Here is a 15,844-nt window from a genome sequence, read left to right on the forward strand (position 1 = left end):
CCATCAATTGATGCAGAGGCTGGGGTACTCCCCTTATCTAAAAAAATAAAAATTGTACAGGAAATATTCTCGGAATTGGACGAAACAAAAGCCGAAGTCAATATTTTACCAAAATGAAGACGAAGTCCAGAGGGGGTCGAAGAGGCTCCACAGGGCGGCCAGACCACCCCATGGCGCGTCCTGGGTGTGGCCCGCTCCTAGGGGTTTTGTGGGCCCCCAGGCACCCCACCGACCTAAATCCTCCGGCTATTTATACATCTTCTTTGGAAAACCCTGGATACCCGAGCCTACATCCACGAAAAGTTCCATCGCGGCCGCCATTGCAGAACCCATCTCGGGGGTTCTGAAGCTCTTCCTGACACCCTGCCGGAGGGGGAAATCATCGCTGGAGGCATCTACATCGTCATGCCCGCCTCCGAAGTGATGCGTGAGTAGTTCATCCCTAGACTATGGGTCCATAGCAGTAGCTAGATGGTTGTCTTCTCCAATTTGTGCTTCATGTGTAGATCTTGTGAGCTGCTCTACATGATCAAGATCATCCTTATGTAATCCTACATGTTGTGTTTGCTGGGATCCGATGAATATTGTATACTATGTTGAGATCGATTATATATTCATGTTATATGTTATTTGTGATCTTGCATGCTCTCAGTTGCTAGTAGATACTCTGACCAAGTAGATGCCTGTGACTCCAAGAGGGGGTATTTATGCTTCTAGTAATCTGGGAAAGTGACAATAACTTCTAAGATTGTAGATGTACTGTTGCTACTAGGGAGAAAACAACAATGTTTTATCCAAAGGTAATTCTATTGTTTACTTTACACACATTGCTTAATGCGTAATTTGTTGTTTGCAACTTAAAACTAAAAGGGGTTCGGATGATAACCGGAAGGTGGATTATTAGTCATAGACGTAGCTGGATTACTGTCTATGTATTATGGTGTAATGCCAAATCAAATCTCATAGTAATCATCTTGTCATGTATGGTCGGTATTCTGTCAATTGCCCAGTTGTAATTTGTTCAACCAACATGTTATTTATCTTTATGGAGAGACACCTCTAGTGAACTGTGGACCCCGGTTCGTTTCCTTTATACTGATAAATCGTCTACTGCAATCATGTTCTATTTACTTTCTGGAAACATCTCTTTCCACTCGATACGTCTAATCCTTTGTATTCAGCAAACCGGTGAGATTGAAAACCTTACTGCAAGTTGGGGCAAAGTACTTTGGTTGTGTTGTGTGCAGGTTCCACGTTGTTGCTGACGCCGGTAGTGTGCCCTGCCACTAGTCAGCTAGCAACACCTTCAGAAGTCATTCCTTTCTCCTACTTGTCGATTAAACCTCGGTTTCATACTGAGGGAAAACTTTTTGTTGTGCTCATCACACCTTCCTCTTGGGTTTCCCAACCGCTTCCACAACAATGCTCAGCAAGATTGTCTGGCGCCATCACTAGAGCATCATCAAGATTTTCTGGCGCCGTTGCCGGGGAGAAAGAGGATTTCTGCAAGGGAAGTCTCTCATCTCCAATCTCTATACTTTATGATAGTTTGCTTAGTTTACTTTATTTTTTTTGTTTGCTTTATTATATAAAAAACACACAAAAATAGTTTTTTATAGTTGTCTTTACATCAAAAACATAGTGAAGAGATGATATTTATGTATTCCATTATGATATCATTGTTGAGAGTGTCCACTAGTGAAAGTATGATCCCTAGGCCTTATTTCCAAGCATTGAAACATCGTTTACATCTAGTTCTGCTACATGCTTGCTTGATGTCATTTTTATTTTAGATTGCAATTACCACTCATAATCATCCATATTACTTGTATTCTACTATCTCTTCACCGAACTAGTGCACTTATACACCTGACAAGTGTATTGGGTGTGTTGGGACACAAGAGACTTCTTGTATCGTAATTGCAGGGTTGCTTGAGAGGGATATCTTTGACCTCTACCTCCCTGAGTTCGATATACCTTGGGTGATCCACTTAAGGAAAACTTGTTAATGTTCTACAAACCTCTGCACTTGGAGGCCCAACACTATCTACAAGAATAGAAGCGTGCGTAGATATCAAGCTCTTTTCTAGCGCCATTGTTGGGGGAGTAAGGTAAAAGGTACTCACATACTCTGACTACTAACTATCTTCTGGTACTGTTGCTGGTGTGTGAGTGCTCGAAGTTATTTCCTTTAGATTCTGCAATTATACCTTTTTGTTTCTTTTTTTTATTTTCACTAGTTAGGCTTGATGGAAAACAACAAAAAATTAGAGAACTTTATAGTATTTATCTTGAGTTAGGGCATGAGGTGTTTAAGAGAAATTAAAAAACCTATGGAACTTTATTTGCATGCTAATAGCAATGTTATTAGTATGAATTCTTTGAACACCATTATTGCTAATGCTATGTAAAAAAATCTAAGCTTGTGAAATCTAGTTTTGAAAAAATCTACGGGCGTCCTAGATATTCAACTAGTTGCTTCAAATCCTTCTCGAACATGAGGTTTCCTCCGTGGCCAAGATGACAGGACTTGCAGGTGTACTCCATCTGTGAGCAATTTGGATGAGTAAGTTAGAGAAGTGAGTAGTGTGTCAAAATTTTATGTAGTTGTATAAGAAGAATAGAGCATAACTTTCTTATTTTGAAGAAGATCTCAAGGATAAGAGTGAGAATAAGTTTTCATAATTAATCACTTTATTTGTTTTGTGTGGTGACCCTGCATACCACTTCATGTTGTAGTATGCCAGTCGTTGACATAATATTCACGAAGTACCATTCCGCAAATATTACATCCCTCAGAGTAGTACAACAGAACATAGCAGGTCCATAACTCATTCATTTAATATTACAAACATCATACACATCTCGTCTTGGAGCTCCTCTTGGGTCCTAAGAGGAATACTCCTGGGTTCGAGGCGAACCCAACTTAGCTTACAATATAGAAGTCTCATTAAATTATACATTTATTCTCTCGAGCAGCTAAGTACTACGAGTTCGGGCTGCTCGACTACTACTACTCGATGTTTCTAGGCTTGATCTCCTTGATACGTCTCCGACGTATCGATAATTTCTTATGTTCCATGCCACATTATTGATGTTATCTACATGTTTTATGCACACTTTATGTCATATTCGTGCATTTTCTGGAACTAACCTATTAACAAGATGCCGAAGTGCCGGTTCCTGTTTTCTGCTGTTTTTGGTTTCGGAAATCCTAGTAACGAAATATTCTCGGAATCGGACGAAATCAACGCCCGGGTTCCTATTTTACCCGGAAGCATCCGGAACACACGAGAACCGCCGGAGAAGGGAGGCGGGGCCACCACACCACACCCCGGCGCGGCCTAGGGGGGCGCGCCGCCCTAGGGTGTGGGCCCCCTTCGACCTTCCTGCGCCGCCTCTCCGCCTATAAAAAGCCCCTGGACCAGAAAACCCTACACCAATTGACGAAACTCCAGAAAGACTCCAGGGGCGCCGCCGCCATCGCGAAACTCCAATTCGGGGGACATAACTCTCTGTTTCGGCACCCTGCCAGACGGGGAATTGCCCCCGGAGCCATCTCCACCGCCGTCTTCACCGCCATCTTCACCGCCATCGCTGCCTCCATTATGAGGAGGGAGTAATCCACCCCCGAGGCTGAGGGCTTCGCTGTAGCTATGTGGTTAATCTCTCTCCATGTACTTCAATACAATGATCTCATGAGCTGCTTTACATGATTGAGATTCATCTGAGTTTTGTATCACTACTATCTATGTGCTACTCTAGTGATGTGTTATTAAAGTAGTTCTATTCCTCCTACACGTGTGTAAGGGTGACAGTGTGTGCACCGTGTTAGTACTTGGTTTATGCTATGATCATGATCTCTTGTAGATTATGGAGTTAACTATTGCTATGATATTATTGATGTGATCTATTCCTCCTACATATGCATGAAGGTGACAGTGTGCATGCTATGCTAGTACTCGGTTTAGTACTGTTGATCTATCTTACACTAAAGGTTACTTAAACATGAGCATTATTGTGGAGCTTGTTAACTCCGGCATTGAGGGTTCGTGTAATCCTACGCAATGTGTTCATCATCCAACAAAAGTGTAGAGTATGCATTTATACTGTTCGTTATGTGATCAATGTTGAGAGTGTCCACTAGTGAAAGTGTAATCCCTAGGCCTTGTTCCTAAATACTGCTGAGTTACTACTGCTTGTTTACTGTTTTACTGCGTTACTACTGCTGCAATACCACCACCATCAATTACGCGCCAAGCACTTTTCTGGCACCGTTGCTACTGCTCATATATATTTATACCACCTGTATTTCACTATCTCTTCGCCGAACTAGTGCACCTATTAGGTGTGTTGGGGACACAAGAGACTTCTTGCTTTGTGGTTGCAGGGTTGCATGAGAGGGATATCTTTGACCTCTTCCTCCCCGAGTTCGATAAACCTTGGGTATCCACTTAAGGGAAAACTTGCTGCTGTTCTACAAACCTCTGCTCTTGGAGGCCCAACACCGTCTACAGGAAAGGAGGGGGAACGTAGACATCAAGCACTTTTCTGGCGCCGTTGCCGGGGAGGAAAGGTAAAAGGCACTCATACTCCGGTTCCAGGTAAAGTACTTTTCTGGCGCCATTGTGTTTGTGTTCGAAGCTATTTCCTTTAGATCTTGCAATTGCAACTTTTTGTTTCTTGTTTACACTAGTTAGGCATAATGGAAAACAACAAAAAAATTAGTGAGCTTTTTAATTTTTTTCCTGATTTAGAATTGTTTGATGCGAAAATTAAAAAACCTATGGAACCCTATTTGCATGCTAGTAGCGATGTTATTAGTATGAATGCAATTACTGCTAATGCTATGAAGAAGTCTAAGCTTGAGGAAGCTAGTTTTTGTGGTCTTTTTAGCTTCCCATCTTTAGGGGAGAAAATTTGTTCTGATAATGCTTTATCTCCCATATGCGATAACTCTAATAATGCTTCGATATTTTAAATCCACTGCTGAAAGTATTCCGTATAAAATACCCATGAAAATTATTGAACGTGTTATGGACAACCGCTATAAAGGGGATGGAACTGTCCATCCTAGAGATCATTTACTTGTTTTTGCACGAATTATGTGGGTTATTCAAGTGTGCGGTATCTCTATGGATGAAGTGAGGAAGAAGCTATTCTCGTTTAGTTGTCCGGTAAAGCGAGCGCATTGGTATAAATTGTTGGAGAATAGGCATTCTCTTGGTTGGGAGGAAATTGCATCTCTCTTTTATTCTAAATTTTATCCTCCGCATGAAGTGCATATTGATAGGAATTATATTTATAACTTTTATCCTCGTGATGGAGAGAGTATTTCTCAAGCGTGGGGGAGATTGAAATCTCTAATGCTCAAATGTCCCATTCATGAGCTCCCCGTAATGTTATTGTTAATAATTTTTATGCGAGGCTTTCGAGGACAACACAAGGACTATCCGGACGCGTGTTCGGAGGGATCTTTCACAAGCAAGGAGGTTGAAGCTAGGTGGGACCTCCTTGATCGGATTGAGGACAACGGCTGAAGGATGGGAGAACGACAAAGGTAAAGAGTCGGGTATAAATTATGATTATGAATGCATTGAAGCTTTTATGGATACCGATAAATTTCGAAATATGAGTGCTACTTATGGTCTTGACTCTCAAGTTGCTGCAAATCTTTATAAAGCCTTTGCTTCACATTTCGAATTGCCTAAAAATAATTTTGATAAGTATCATGAACCTTTTAAAGAGGCTTGCATGAAGAATGAAATTGTTGTTAATTATTGCCATAAGCATGCTCAAACTCCTAAGAGTGCTATTTCCTATAAGCATGTTAATTTTTGTGGAATACATAGACCATGTGGAGTTAATCAAGTCAAAGATGAATATTGCATCCATCATATTAATGAAAAAACTAGAAAGTGGTTTAGGGCTCTAGATGATCTTGGTAAAAAAGTTTGTGCCCTCTATCCTTTTATTTGTGAAGTTTGCCATGAAGTGGGTCATTTTAATTTTCAATGCTCCTCCAGTGATATATTGAACCCAATGAGTGCTTGCGAGATCTGTATTGTGATGATGAAATTACTCCTAATCAGCATGATGAACTTACTTTATTTTTGGGGTGTGAAGAATTGTCGAGAAAAATCTCTTTGTTACATATGAGTGATCTTGATATTGATGATGTCCTGCATGGGAGTTTTTCTTATTGCATTGATCATAGCCATACAAATACTTACATACAAAATATCTTAGAAGATGACACCTTGCCAAAATATGATAGGACTGCTGTGTGTTTTCAACTAATTAATGAAAAGGAGGGATTCCCCCAAGTTTCTTCTATTGTTTCTGAAAGTGAATCAGGTTATGCGGACAAGCCACCCTTCAAGCCTCTTCCACCTGAAGAAGGGAACGAGGAGAAGGAAGAGAAGAAGAAGAAGAAGAAGGGAAAGAAGAAGAAGAAGAAGAAGAAGGATAATAAAAAGAAAGAGGTAACGGCATATCCCCGCGTGAATGAGATAACGCTAGGTAACCGTAAGTATGTTGCTCCTAATGATTATTGTGATAATGAATCTGAATATGATGATCTTCCTATGCCCTTTACATACATTAGCAATCATGATTTGAATGAGCACACTACTTTTGATATTGCAAACCTCTGGGAAATTAATTCTGAAAATGATGACAATGTGCCTCCGATCTTTGATGATTATTATAAAGAATGCTATGATATAGGTTGTAACTATCCTTATGAAACTTGTCATAGTCATGATTGGGTTACCAAAAACAATTCTCTTAATATGCAACTTGTTTACCATGTTCAAATTCTTGATAATAATCTTGCTCCAATTACTATTAATGAGAATAACTCTTCTTATGCCAAATTTAATGATACTTCTATGCATATGAACCATGATAAGAATGTTTTAAGTGATGGGTATATTGTGGATTTCATCAATGATGCTACTGGAAGTTATTATGAGAGAGGGAAATATGGTTATATGCATCTTAATAATATTAAGTTTCCCCTCTTTATGTTGAGAATCTTGAAGCTACACTTGTTTTATCTTCCTATGCTTGTTACTTTGCTCTTCATGAACTTGTTTATTTACAAGATTCCTATGCATAGGAAGCATGTTAGGCTTAAATGTGTTTCTAATTTTCCTCTTGATGCTCTCTTTTGCTTCACATACTATCTCTTGCGAGTGCATCATTAAAACTGCTGAGCCCATCTTAATGGCTATAAAGAAAAGAACTTCTTGGGAGATAACCCATGTGTTATTTTGCTACAGTACTTTGTTTTATATTTGTGTCTTGGAAGTTGTTTACTACTGTAGCAACCTCTCCTTATCTTAGTTTTGTGTTTTGTTGTGCCAAGTAAAGTCTTTGATAGTAAAGTCAATACTAGATTTGGATTACTGCGCAGAAACTGTTTTCTTTGCTCTCACGAATCTGGGTCTAATTCTCTGTAGGTAACTCAGAAAATTATGCCAATTTACGTGAGTGATCCTCAGATATGTACGCAACTTTCATTCAATTTGAGCATTTTCATTTGAGCAAGTCTGGTGCCATTTTAAAATTCGTCAATACGAACTGTTCTGTTTTGACAGATTCTGCCTTTTATTTCGCATTGCCTCTTTTGCTATGTTGGATGAATTTCTTTGATCCATTAATGTCCAGTAGCATTATGCAATGTCCAGAAGTGTTAAGAATGATTGTGTCACCTCTGAATATGTTAATTTTTATTGTACACTAACCCTCTAATGAGTTGTTTCGAGTTTGGTGTGAAGGAAGTTTTCAAGGGTCAAGAGAGGAGGATGATATACTATGATCAAGAAGAGTGAAAGCTCTAAGCTTGGGGATGCCCCGTGGTTCACCCCTGCATATATCAAGAAGACTCAAGCGTCTAAGCTTGGGGATGCCCAAGGCATCCCCTTCTTCATCGACAACATTATCAGGTTCCTCCCCTGAAACTATATTTTTATTCCATCACATCTTATGTGCTTTGCTTGGAGCGTCTGTATGTTTCTTGTTTTTGTTTTTGTTTGAATAAATTGGATTACATCATGCTTGTGTGGGAGAGAGACACGCTCCGCTGTTGCATATGAACACATGTGTTCTTAGCTCATGATATTCATGGCGAAGTTTCCTCTTCGTTAAATTGTTATATGGTTGGAATTGGAAAATGCTACATGTAGTAATTGCTATAATGTCTTGGGTAATGTGATACTTGGCAATTGTTGTGCTCATGTTTAAGCTCTTGCATCATATACTTTGCACCCATTAATGAAGAAATACATAGAGCATCCTAAAATTTGGTTTGCATAATTAGTCTCTCTAAGGTCTAGATAATTTCTAGTAAAGAGTTTGAACAACAAGGAAGACGGTGTAGAGTCTTATAATGTTTTCAATATGTCTTTTATGTGAGTTTTGCTGCACCGGTTCATCCTTGTGTTTGTTTCAAATAACCTTGCTAGCCTAAACCTTGTATCGAGAGGAATACTTCTCATGCATCCAAAATCCTTGAGCCAAACAACACTATGCCATTTGTGTCCACCATACCTACCTACTACATGGTATTTCCTGCCATTCCAAAGTAAATTGCTTGAGTGCTACCTTTAAACAATTCAAAATTTATCACCTCTGATTTGTGTCAATGTTTTATAGCTCATGAGGAAGTATGTGGTGTTTATCTTTCAATCTTGTTGGGCAACTTTCACCAATGGACTAGTGGCTTCATCCGCTTATCCAATAATTTTGCAAAAAGAGCTGGCAATGGGATTCCCAGTCCCAAGTTAATTAACAAAAATAGACACTCCTCCATGGTATGTGATTGTTGGACGGCACCCGAAGGATTCGGTTAGCCATGGCTTGTGTAAGCAAAGGTTGGGAGGAGTGTCATCATAATAAAACTAAAATAAAAAGGCACTCCTTCATGGTATGAGATTGTTGGCAGGCACCCGAGGATTCGGTTAGCCATGGTTTGTGAAAGAAAGGTTGGAAGGAGTGCCACCCAAAAATAAAATAAAATGGGAGCCGCTCTTTGAAGGTTTGTCTGGCAAGGAGGTTAGAGTACCCGCTACCATTCGTTGACAACAACATACACCTCTCAAAACTTTATTTTTATGCTCTCTATATGTTTTCAAAACCAAAGCTCTAGCACAAATATAGCAATCGATGCTTTTCCTCTATGAGGACCATTCTTTTACTTTCAATGTTGAGTCAGTTCACCTATTTCTCTCCACCTCAAGAAGCAAACACTTGTGTGAACCGTGCATTGATTCTTACATACTTGCTTATTGCACTTATTATATTACTCTATGTTGACAATATCCATGAGATATACATGTTACAAGTTGAAAGCAACCGCTGAAACTTAATCTTCTTTTGTGTTGCTTCAATACCTTTACTTTGAATTATTGCTTTATGAGTTAAATCTTATGCAAGACTTATTGATGCTTGTCTTGAAGTGCTATTCATGAAAAGTCTTTGCTTTATGATTCACTTGTTTACTCATGTCATATACATTGTTTTGATCGCTGCATTCACTACATATGCTTTACAAATAGTATGATCAAGTTTATGATGGCATGTCACTCCGAAATTATCCGTGTTATCGTTTTACCCGCTCGGGACGAGCGAAACTAAGCTTGGGGATGCTGATACGTCTCCGACGTATCGATAATTTCTTATGTTCCATGCCACATTATTGATGTTATCTACATGTTTTATGCACACTTTATGTCATATTCGTGCATTTTACGGAACTAACCTATTAACAAGATGCCGAAGTGCCGGTTCTCGTTTTCTGCTGTTTTGGTTTCAGAAATCCTAGTAACGAAATATTCTCGGAATCGGACGAAATCAACGCCCGGGTTCCTATTTTACCCGGAAGCATCCAGAACACACGAGAACCGCCAGAGAAGGGAGGCAGGGCCACCACACCACACCCCGGCGCGGCCTAGGGGGGGGCGCGCCGCCCTAGGGTGTGGGCCCCCCTTCGACCTTCCTGCGCCGCCTCTCCGCCTATAAAAAGCCCCTGGACCAGAAAACCCTACACCAATTGACGAAACTCCAGAAAGACTCCAGGGGCGCCGCCGCCATCGCGAAACTCCAATTCGGGGGACAGAACTCTGCTTCCGGCACCCTGCCGGACGGGGAATTGCCCCGGAGCCATCTCCACCGCCGTCTTCACCGCCATCTTCACCGCCATCGCTGCCTCCATGATGAGGAGGGAGTAATCCACCCCGAGGCTGAGGGCTTCACCGTAGCTATGTGGTTAATCTCTCTCCATGTACTTCAATACAATGATCTCATGAGCTGCTTTACATGATTGAGATTCATCTGAGTTTTGTATCACTACTATCTATGTGCTACTCTAGTGATGTGTTATTAAAGTAGTTCTATTCCTCCTACACGTGTGTAAGGGTGACAGTGTGTGCACCGTGTTAGTACTTGGTTTATGCTATGATCATGATCTCTTGTAGATTATGGAGTTAACTATTGCTATGATATTATTGATGTGATCTATTCCTCCTACATATGCATGAAGGTGACAGTGTGCATGCTATGCTAGTACTCGGTTTAGTCTGTTGATCTATCTTACACTAAAGGTTACTTAAACATGAGCTTTATTGTGGAGCTTGTTAACTCCGGCATTGAGGGTTCGTGTAATCCTACGCAATGTGTTCATCATCCAACAAAAGTGTAGAGTATGCATTTATCTGTTCGTTATGTGATCAATGTTGAGAGTGTCCACTAGTGAAAGTGTAATCCCTAGGCCTTGTTCCTAAATACTGCTGAGTTACTACTGCTTGTTTACTGTTTTACTGCGTTACTACTGCTGCAATACCACCACCATCAATTACGCGCCAAGCACTTTTCTGGCACCGTTGCTACTGCTCATATATATTTATACCACCTGTATTTCACTATTTCTTCGCCGAACTAGTGCACCTATTAGGTGTGTTGGGGACACAAGAGACTTCTTGCTTTGTGGTTGCAGGGTTGCATGAGAGGGATATCTTTGACCTCTTCCTCCCTGAGTTCGATAAACCTTGGGTATCCACTTAAGGGAAAACTTGCTGCTGTTCTACAAACCTCTGCTCTTGGAGGCCCAACACTGTCTACAGGAAAGGAGGGGGAACGTAGACATCACTCCTCCGGAAGCCCCCCCCGTTCCGTAGACTATGAGGTAGTCTACACCTTCAATACCTCCAGAGAGGTCTGGTTCTTCATAGCCGATGATCTCGGCTCCTTCAGGGTTGTTGTAGTCCTCCTCCAGACGATTCAGACAATCTAAGCAAGGGATTTAAGAGTGGGATGAGTACGAGCGTACTCAACAAGTTCATTATAGATAAGAGGTGTTTTATGCACTAGCTACGATATTAGACCAGAAAGTCTAATACCAATGCAGGTTTTGATAAACATTTCTTCAAGAGATTGCTTTTATTTCAAAGAACTATGTCCGTCAGCCTTCACCGGTTTACTAGAACTTCATGGAGCTCCTTTCCGGCCGTGTTCGCAGTTCCATATCCCGGAACAGGGAGTGACAGGTCACAGTTCTTTACACTCTGCAGAGGTGTGTTGCTTTACCCATAAGAGATCTTAACCTTGGTGCCAACCGGGCAGCTTTCCCGTCCACACTTCCTTCGGTGTGACGCCCGGTATAAGGTCTATCCAATCATGTTCCTCCGCTACCTCGAACACCCACCCTTTGTTGCATGCCCCGACCCTGGGTCCTCGCCGGTCCCATTATTCCCACTCACGGGTGGACCCCGACCACGACAATAGTTTGGGACTCGTTAACCAAACTCCTTCGCCGGTAGCTGCAACCCATCATAGACCGCAATACCGTGGGGACTTAAGGCTTCCCCAGCCAACCGCTTGTTCTTCCAGCGACAAGTGTCTACGGACTATGCCGTGGGGACTTAAGGCTTCCCCATCCAACCGCTTGCCCTGACAGATACAAGTGTCTACGGCAAAGCGCATCCGTTGATGAACGAGAGGTGGAAACACTTTTGACTCCTCCGTCCCACTCCGGATCTTATGGTTAACACGGGTATTACGGCACAAGAATCCCTCGGCGACATTTGTTGTTTAATCCTAGATAGATATAAACCCTTGCAATGGAACCTCCACCATATCAACACAATCCATGGTTCCATTGCCCACCACATAGTCATATTCATAGTTATGAAAGTAGTGGTTTTGGTTTTTATGCAATAGTGATAACCATAGTACTTTGCAAGTAATTTGATAGAAGTACTCAAATGACATGAGCAAGTGATGAACTTGCTCGAACACTGCAAAGTTTTGCAGTTGGATGGTGTGGACTGACCCTTGTCCTCTCGTTTCGAAAAATAGCATCATTGTCCGATAAGGGCAATGGTTAAAGAAGCAATTATGCATGATTCCAGTTTTAGGGTTTGTCCCCCCTTTCCGATGACATTATTATTTCATGTAAGAGGTTAATACTAAGATAGATTTGGAGATACTCTATTTAGGGTAAATACAACCTTGAAATATTGTCAACGTGTTTTTAAAGTCCAATTGCATTAATGGACTTATTTTCTTTATTGAAAATAATATGTGTGATTTAAATCATTATTTAAATCATCAAATTAAGACTTATTCTTAATTGTCTTCAAAAATTCTCTTTGATATTTTATTTGGATAGAGAATTTTATGCTGATTGATTTTCATATTTTTAATTATTTTTTTAGAGCTCTTATCAATTTTCTATTTAATTTCAAAGTTCCTGGTTTTAAATGAAATTGTGAAATGTCTATATTGCCCCTCGGCCCACCTGTCAGGGTGGCCCAGCGGGTTAACCCTAACCCGAGGGGCTCGGTCGGTCGCACCGACCCCTTTCTTCCCCACGCGCTCGCGAACCCTAACCTCCCTTTCTCTCTCGCGACGCCGTGGTCGCCGCCGCCTTCGCCGAAATGTTCCGGCCATCTCCGGCGACGGGATGCGGCGGATCTGAACCGCCTCATGACGGCGCTTCAGGTCCTCCGACTAGATCTGCTCCTCGCCTTCTCCTTCGCCTGCCCCCATTGCGTTTGCCAGCTCGGTGATGCGTTGCTCATCGGCGCTTCTGGTGCCGTGACGCCGCCGTGGTTGCTGCCGTGGCGGTGCTGGGGTGCTAGCGCTCGACGATGCTAGGCCAGGCGCGGCTTGGCGCTGCCGTGGTTGGCCCGTGCCGCCGTGCCGCCATGGCATGCCGTGAGCTCCGATCCAGGTACGCGCCTCCACTTATCCCTTCCTTCTTCCTTCTCTGCGCTCTTGCTTGAGTGATGGGCCTGCCTCTCCCCATGGAGAGGCTGTGCCGTGCGCCACTGCTTGCGCTAGCTGTGCCTGCGTGTGTACTGCTGCTGCTCTTCTGTCTAACTACTGCTCTTGCTCTGATGCCATGGTCATAGGCGTGTCCTTGCTGCGCTCGTCGTTCTTCTGTTGGCCCTCACGGCCTTGGCCAGTGCTGCCTTGTCCATGTTAGTGCTAGCTTTTCCTTCTGAATTCTTCTTCTGTGCCTCTATCCCGGTTGCTACACTTGCCGGATTTCAAGTATGATCATATGTGATACTCTGGCTTGATGGCAGTGTGCTATTTCTTGCAAATTTGCAAGTGCCAAAGCCATAGTGGCTTATCCTGGTGCTCAGATTTAGGATTGTGCTCAATTGAGCATTACTGTGAGCTTACAGTGTTATTTAATTATGCTTGGATGTGTGCCTTGCTTGTGCACCTTGATCCAGTGGCTCATCATGCCTTTGATGTGCTCTGGATATAATCATGGATTATTATTTGATTATCTGTGAAGCATCTGTTAATTATCTATGGCTGTTTAATTCATATAACTTCATGTGTGATGCCAGTGATTAATTCTAGCATGCCTTGGCATGCTCTAACAGGCTCTGGTGATCACTTGATCACCACTTTCTTGTTGATTGTATGCTTGCTAGCTGCGTGTGCTTATCTGGTGCTCCCTCTGGTGTCTGTGTGACACACATATCTGTGCTGGTGTGTGCTGTGGTTGGCTCAAGCAATTATTGTTGCTTGCAGTGATCAATTGGATCATTTGCAGGTGTCTGGTTCATAATTTACTTATTGACATCATTTATCTGTGTTGCCTTAGTTGATTAAGTGGATAAATGATGTGAACTGCTGAGCAGTAATGATCATTTCAATGAATTTGATAGAGCTAGATGGATGCCAACCCTCGGTTTGGTACCCTAGCCCCCTTTGAACCCTTCTGGGTGATGATATCTGTGCAAGGCTTAACTTTTTGGATTGGTTGTGTGGTTGAGGTGACCCTAGCAGTAATCATATACTGCTTTTGGGCAGCTCCCCTCTTGTTGGCTTACTGTGGCTCACTAGATGCTTTCTGGGTGATCCTTTTGTTGGATTGCCAGTAGCTTTTGATGTTGACAAACAAAAATAGACACAATTTGTCTATCTGTCTGATGGTGTAGTGGTCTTAGGTGCTAAGTAATTCTGGCTAACTATATAGGATCATTACCTTGCTGGATATCTTTGGTTATGCCATTGTTTTGGCATAATCAATGTTCCCAGGTGACTTCCTATTGGTTTCTCTCTGTCTTTACTTGCACCAATTGGCTGTTAGCCATATGATGACTCACACATAGGGTTTCTACCCTCTTTTGCTTCTGTGACATATGCACATGCTTAATTATGAGCAAAACCATGGTTTGCTCATGTTTTTCTGGTATACCTCACTCCAGCTCCAAGAATTGTGGTTGGTGTAGAGGATTAGCTGCTGTGTTGATCTTATGCTTGCCCTGCTCCTCCTTGCAAGCTGGTGGTGCTTGATTTGATTCAGTGGTGTTATTGAGCAGGTTGAACAGTGAAGCTGTTCTTCCTGTTCTTGTGTTCTTGGTTTGCTATTCTTGCTAACTAGTTGCTTACTCTGATGCATGTCGATGGATGAAGCAAATGTCTAGGGTTTTGGATGTGAAAAGCTTATGTATGGCCAGCCATTGCTTCCCTGGTCGACAGCACCACATCACACCTTGATGACTCATTGTGTGTGTGTGCTGCATGCACACAGCCATGTGAGCAGGCTGTGTGTGTGTGTGTCCGCGATGCTGCACTTAGGCTGTGAGAGTGGATCAGCTCGGCGGCTTGGACATATCCATGATGTCTACGTTCCCCCTCCTTTCTCGTAGACGATTGTTGGGCCCTCCAAGAGCAGAGGTTTGTAGAACAGCAGCAAGTTTCCTTAAGTGGATACCCAAGGTTTATCGAACTCGGGGAGGAAGAGGTCAAAGATATCCCTCTCATGCAACCCCGCAACCACAAAGCAAGAAGTCTCTTGTGTCCCCAACACACCTAATAGGTGCACTAGTTCGGCGAAGAGATAGTGAAATACAGGTGGTATGAATAAGTATGAGCAAGTAGTAACGGTGCTGTAAAAGTGCTTGGCGTGTAGTTGATGGTGGTGGTATTGGCGCAGTAGTAACGCAGTAAAACAAGAAACAAGCGTAGTAACTGCAAAGAGTAGTAACGCAGCGAAGTAGTAACGCTACGCCAGTATTTAGGAACAAGGCCTAGGGATTACACTTTCACTAGTGGACACTCTCAACATTGATCACATAACAGTAATAGATAAATGCATACTCTACACTTTTGTTGGATGATGAACACATTGCGTAGGATTACACGAACCCTCAATGCCGGAGTTAACAAGCTCCACAATAATGCTCATATTTAGTAACCTTTAGTGTAAGATAGATCAACGCGACTAAACCAAGTACTAGCATAGCATGCACTAATCGTCACCTTCATGCATATGTAGGAGGAATAGATCACATCAATAATATCATAGCAATAG

Source organism: Lolium rigidum, chromosome 5 (genome assembly GCF_022539505.1).
Source record: "Lolium rigidum isolate FL_2022 chromosome 5, APGP_CSIRO_Lrig_0.1, whole genome shotgun sequence".
Lineage (NCBI taxonomy): Eukaryota > Viridiplantae > Streptophyta > Magnoliopsida > Poales > Poaceae > Lolium > Lolium rigidum.